Consider the following 7,094-nt stretch of genomic DNA (forward strand, 5'->3'; position numbering starts at 1 on the left):
AAAGTTTCTATGAATTGTTTTTATCCCCTCTACTTTTGTTTGGAAATATGGATTATCCGTTAATTAAAATAAAATTGTTTTGTTCACACTAACTTTTCTAATGTCTTTAACTGTTGTCTTAAAGTAAATGCATTAAAAAATACAAGCCATTCTACATTAAACTTTTTTTGTCTCATCAGCTCTTTAAGTTTGAGGAACACTAGCTCCTACTAATGCAATTTAACAGGAAATCTTACAAAGGAGTAAATATTTTACATTTTTTAAAATTCCTTCAGATATCATTTCTATGCCAAAAATTGAGTCAGAGGCATAAACTTAATCTTTCCTAAATTCAGAGAATGTTGTAGAGAATGTAATGTTCTAGTTGTCAAATGGAAAGAAATCCTAATGTGAGTAGACCAAAACTTTAGAATATATCATAATTTATTTTGGCACTGTGGCTGGTAGAGACCCACGGAAAATAAATCTTGGTGATTGGATATTTCTTGTCCAAAAGCTTACATCTTCATTGTTTTTTAAATACATGTATAAGATCAGGGTGAAATAAGTCACTTGGTTGAGCAGATGACCCATGAGCTGTAAAGCTGCACGTCATGCTGCCTTGTGCATCCATCTCTGCTCTCTAATGCCCCTGCCAAATAGAGGCTGAAAATACCTTTTATCTATCCAGATCTTATCAAAGCAGCAGGAGATTACCAAGCCTATGAAAAAAACCCAACAACAAATAATTAATTGTTCACATTGTCTATGCATAGACAAAGCTACATGGGAAAGCCTTTTATTTGCATTTAATCATATAAGTTTAACCTGTTTTACAAAGCTGTAAGACCATCATATAGCTGCCTCATATAACTGAGCTGACAGAGACTGTCTTTATATCAAAGATGGGAAATGATCAGTTTTATGTATCTGATGTATCTGAACTAATCATTTTAATTTTGATTTTACCTGATTTTTTGGAGCTAAAAGCAACAAGAAGACGAGTACCAAATAATCACTTATGCTAGTAAACTTGACACAATTACCTGCAAAGAACAAAACAATAAAATCCTAGAAGCAAGGTTATTAGATGGGTTGCTGTACAGGTAAGTGTGCAGTGAGTGATTATTTGTTAAAAACTCAGCTAAGAAGTCCAGGTCTGTGGCACCGATTAGCACAGCTAAAGCCATCAGATAGCTTCCAGCTGCAATCACCTGTCAGTCAAATCAGTCAAACCCTTGATAAAGCAACTTTTATAAAAAATAAAATATTTTAAATACATAAAGGTATGATTCACCAGTTGTTATGAAAGGGGAAATGTACACTGGAAAGCAAATTTATTTCTGATGTAACAGAATGAGCATTTCAACATGTGAGTCCATGAAAATAACCTCTTTTTAAGCCATCTGCTAATAGACATTTGAGTCAACTTCAGGTTTTGGAATTTCCAGGTGGTTTCATTTTTTTCATAAACAGATGAACTGATGCTTTAAAAGCTTGGGGTCTGTTCTTTATTTTATTTATAATGCTTGGCCCATGTCTTGTACAATCCAGACACAAATGGTAATCTTCTGATTCTAATACATCCATATGCTGACTTTGGATTATATCCTACCATAGCAAAAGTTTAGAGGTTTTGACAACACACACACAAAAAAAATTATCTGTCACCTCAAAGAATTTAGAGTAAATCCATTAACTGGTCAATTATACATAAAATATTTTGATTCAAGGAAGGAAAGAGACACCGATCAATACTGTGGATCAATCAGTGATTTTAAAATAAATAGGGGATTCTGTGTGCTCGCGTTAGGAAGCAGCTCAAATGTTGTTCGAGGCCTGGTTGATGCATGACAGAAAGTAAACAAAAACTGTGACCCAGAGCACACATGGTCTTTGACCTTTGGGTTCAAGGTGTGTCACCAGGTGTATGCACGTGTGTGCCTGCACATGTGCTGAGGTTTGAGCACATATAGCTGCTGGTCAGCTCTCAGTGTTCACATCAGACAAAGAAGAGAGAAAAGGAAAACAGAACAACGATGGCTTGTAACTTTAAGTTCTCAAACATGTCAAGTTCTCTTATTCCCACCGCAAAAACACAAGGGCTCACACAACACACACTCCCCCACATGGTAACCTTGTGCCCTTTACACCCAACCTCCCCTCCTCCACCTCCCTCTTCAATCCTTCAATCTCCGCCCTCTACCCTAACCACCCACCGCCATCTCACCTCCCGCCCCAACCCGTCTGTGTGTGTGTGTGTGTGTGTGTGTGTGCGTGTGCGTGCGTATGGAGAGTAGCCGATTGACTTATGCCTTCATTTCAGAGCTGTCACTCCTGGCCAAACACCATGACCCTTCAACCTCCATTTTGGAGCCGCACATTTTTTTCGTTCCCTCACCATATGAATATAAAAAACACATGTGGCCAAAAGGTGTGTGTGTATGTGTGAATGTTTATGTGCACAGGTAAATCAAACTGACAGAGCTCCTTTGAATGGCAGGAGCTGAATTACTTTTGCACTTCAATTTTGCACACCTGCCATTTATGGCAAACACTAGGCTCAGCATAAACCATAAAAGCAAAATACGTTGCTTCAAGATACAAATCAGAGCCAGTAAATATCTCAACCTCCAGAGCCAGCTGCAGCAATTACAGTCCTTTTTTCTCTGAAGTTAAATTACTTGGGATATTAACAATTTCTGAATACCACAGTTGGTCTACTTTAAAGGGTAATATGTAAGATTTAGTTTTTGCTTTGAACAGAACCGCTGAAAATATTCTATAAACATTTTAGAAGTGTCCTTTTTAGTACAATCACACTCATTGGGTCTCAATTCAAATATATATCAGTACATTCATGTAGTGCACTATGTGTAGTAGTGACTGATGTGTGAATTTTTGGAAAGACAGCATTGCTCAGTTTTAAACCTACCAGATATGACAGTTGCAGTGTTAGATTGCAGCTGCTGAACATTTACAACTTCTAGCAACTTGCCTTTGTAGTACTAAACTCTCGCTAACATCATCACTGGTGCTGATGATATACCCTACTTCTACTAGGTTAAAATTGGTTAGTGGTTCCTTGTTTTGGACTGCAAAGCCCAGATGAAACTCAGTGAGTGTAACAACGTTATGCTATGAGTGCACATGCAGGTACTTATAGTGCACTTCATGTACAGTAGCCTTAGTTGGCGGCATGAAAAAAACTACATAAAAAACTGATGAAGCTTCTGGGTGTAGAATTAAAGCACCTTCAAATGACTGTTGTGAAAAGTTTTTCACAGAACTGTTGTGCAGCCCTGTGAAAAACTAAGTACCCTCACTGTTGCCACAGGGAGGGTAAGTAGCAGCCAGGCACTGACAATTAAAACATTTGATTAACTGGTTATCAGCAATTTATAAGAATAGAATTTTGTCAGTGCACTCGTCTGGAGCATTTACGTATGTGTTAACGCAGTACCACAAAACCGAAGAGCTACAGTGGCTTGCAAAAGTATTGAACTTTTCCACATTTTGTCACATTACAGCCACAAACATGAATCAGTTTTATTGGAATTCCAGGTGAAAGACCAACACAAAGTGGTGTACACGTGAGAAGTGGAATGAAAATCATACATGATTCCAAACATTTTTTACAAATAAATAACTGCAAAGTGGGGTGTGCGTAATTATTCAGCCCCCTTTGGTCTGAGTGCAGTCAGTTGCCCATAGACATTGCCTGATGAGTGCTAATGACTAAATAGAGTGCACCTGTGTGTAATCTAATGTCAGTACAAATACAGCTGCTCTGTGATGGCCTCAGAGGTTGTCTAAGAGAATATTGGGAGCAACAACACCATGAAGTCCAAAGAACACACCAGACAGGTCAGGGATAAAGTTATTGAGAAATTTAAAGCAGGCTTAGGCTACAAAAAGATTTCCCAAGCCTTGAACATCCCACGGAGCACTGTTCAAGCCATCATTCAGAAATGGAAGGAGTATGGCACAACTGTAAACCTACCAAGACAAGGCCGTCCACCTAAACTCACAGGCCGAACAAGGAGAGCGCTGATCAGAAATGCAGCCAAGAGGCCCATGGTGACTCTGGACGAGCTGCAGAGATCTACAGCTCAGGTGGGGGAATCTGTCCATAGGACAACTATTAGTCGTGCACTGCACAAAGTTGGCCTTTATGGAAGAGTGGCAAGAAGAAAGCCATTGTTAATAGAAAACCATAAGAAGTCCTGTTTGCAGTTTGTCACAAGCCATGTGGGGGACACAGCAAACATGTGGAAGAAGGTGCTCTGGTCAGATGAGACCAAAATGCAAAACGCTATGTGTGGCGGAAAACTAACACTGCACATCACTCTGAACACACCATCCCCACTGTCAAATATGGTGGTGGCAGCATCATGCTCTGGGGGTGCTTCTCTTCAGCAGGGACAGGGAAGCTGGTCAGAGTTGATGGGAAGATGGATGGAGCCAAATACAGGGCAATCTTGGAAGAAAACCTCTTGGAGTCTGCAAAAGACTTGAGACTGGGGCAGAGGTTCACCTTCCAGCAGGACAACCACCCTAAACATAAAGCCAGGGCAACAATGGAATGGTTTAAAACAAAACATATCCATGTGTTGGAATGGCCCAGTCAAAGTCCAGATCTAAATCCAATCGAGAATCTGTGGCAAGATCTGAAAACTGCTGTTCACAAACACTGTCCATCTAATCTGACTGAGCTGGAGCTGTTTTGCAAAGAAGAATGGGCAAGAATTTCAGTCTCTACATGTGCAAAGCTGGTAGAGACATACCCTAAAAGACTGGGAGCTGTAATTGCAGCAAAAGGTGGTTCTACAAAGTATTGACTCAGGGGGCTGAATAATTACGCACACCCCACTTTGCAGTTATTTATTTGTAAAAAATGTTTGGAATCATGTATGATTTTCGTTCCACTTCTCACGTGTACACCACTTTGTATTGGTCTTTCACCTGGAATTCCAATAAAATTGATTCATGTTTGTGGCTGTAATGTGACAAAACTTGCAAAAGTTCAAGGGGGCCGAATACTTTTGCAAGCCACTGTATATCTCAGACTCTACATGAGTTAAAATTTTAAGTGTTAAAGTTCATGACTGCACAATCAGGAAAGGACAGAACAAGAAGCATTCTCCTTGTAAGTAGGCTTTCCAGGAGAACGCCTCTTCTCTTGAACACGGCAGCATGGTGTAGATTTGCAAATTAACCACAAGACCTGTGGATGTCTTTTGGACAGATGAGACCAAAGTGGTGATGTTTGGCCATAATGCACAGTGCCATTGTTGGCGAAAATCAGTCACAACATATCAGCACCTCTAGCGCAAACACCTCACACAGCCTTCAAGCACGGAGGTGGAATGGTGGTGATTTTGGCTTGTTTTGCAGCAACAGGTCCTGGGCACCTTACAGTCATTGAGTCAACCACGAACTCATCTGTATACCAAAGTATTTTGGATTCAAATGTTAGGCCATCTGTCCAACAGTTAAAGTTGACCCAAATATAGAAGCAACAGCTTAGACAACAGATTTGCTGAAAATGAAGAAAATCGAGGTGTTGTCATGACGCAGTCAAGGTCCAGACCAAATTTATTAAAATGTTGTGATGGCACCTCATTGGAGCAGCGCATACAGACAATGAATATTTCAACTTATTGCTGCTGAAGTTGGCTCCAAAGAGTCCTGTAAAAACATTGTTTTTCATGTGACTGGTTTAAATTTGCAATGTTGGTCTCGAAGATAAACATAAACCAATGGGTGATCTCATCGTGACTACATCCATCTTTTATGCGCAGTCTACAACACACACATGGCTATACATGCAATAATGTATTTTGAGACACGGCTAGTCACTAATTGACTAATTTAACCTTTTTTTTTGGGGGGGGGGGACTATTCAGCGTTAATCTGGTATTTGTTTCACTTATTTTCTGTGGTTTCTCTTCTCAAAACATCGTTATTATATCAACCAATTATTTAATTGTATAACCTTTTCACTTCACTTCAAGATTTCTTCACCTAAAACCAAGTGAGAGTCAATTAAGTGTCAGTGTAGTGCCACACTATATTTACATTTCCACATACACAGAAACAGTGTATCCATCTGACTTGTCTGTAGGTAAGCGGCCATACCAATCAGGTCCCAGCCAGAGGTCGACATGACAAACACAATAAGGCAGCAGATTCATCACCCTGTGCGCTCTGACAGTAATTGTCCTGTGTCCATGTCACGGTTCCACCTTGTTAAAAATACTAGGGATGCTCCTTTGACAGAGATGACATCGGCCCCAGTCACATACATTTAAGCCAGACACCTTCGCCATTTGTTATGACACACTTTCAATTTAACAAAAGGGCCCCACCGAAGATGAACAGTGCCCTACGTGGGAGGAGAAAGGCCGATGAATATAGGGCAGTGTGTGTGTGTGTAATTTAGTCTTTGGTAGATGAGGTGAGACATCTGGAGGGATTTTGTTTAATAAAAAGGCACATTTCGTCTTGTTGCTAAATGTGAATGTTAGCACCACAAGGGCAAGCCAGACGTCCATCTCTGGAGAATACGGCGGTGCAGATCGATAGGTGGGATGTCAGATTGAATTGAGGTCACTCTTTGTCTCCCCAAAGAGGTCCCACTTACTGGCAAAATAAAGCGGGTATTAAGTTAAGAGTGTGGGGGGCGGTGGGAGTGGTCGGCTCGTATCTGTGACCCCTCTCTTGTCAGTGCGGTGAGGCTTTTTGTGCTGCAACATGTTCATTCTCTGTTGTGTGGAGGGAAGGTGAACATTTGACACCGAGAGAGTCTATTCTTTGAGGGATCAATAACCTGATGGATGTGGTGAGACTGCTGTTCCTCAGTTAGACCCGCCACCATAGTCGCTCTTAAAATGTTGACTCTTTTATTTTTTGCACATTTTTAGTTTGAGTAATGTGGCGGGCTGGTGGTGTGAGGCAAATGGAGTCACTGCAGTCTGGGGCTTTATTGATTAGTCAGTGGCGCAATCATTTGTTTGTCTGAAACCATTTCTAATATGTGTTTTAGTTATGTTAAGACGCCTACAATTAAAATACTAAAAGTTTGTTGTTTTCTTCTGCTACTCATTGCTACA

This window comes from Oreochromis aureus, linkage group 11, assembly GCF_013358895.1.
Source record: "Oreochromis aureus strain Israel breed Guangdong linkage group 11, ZZ_aureus, whole genome shotgun sequence".
Classification (NCBI taxonomy): domain Eukaryota; kingdom Metazoa; phylum Chordata; class Actinopteri; order Cichliformes; family Cichlidae; genus Oreochromis; species Oreochromis aureus.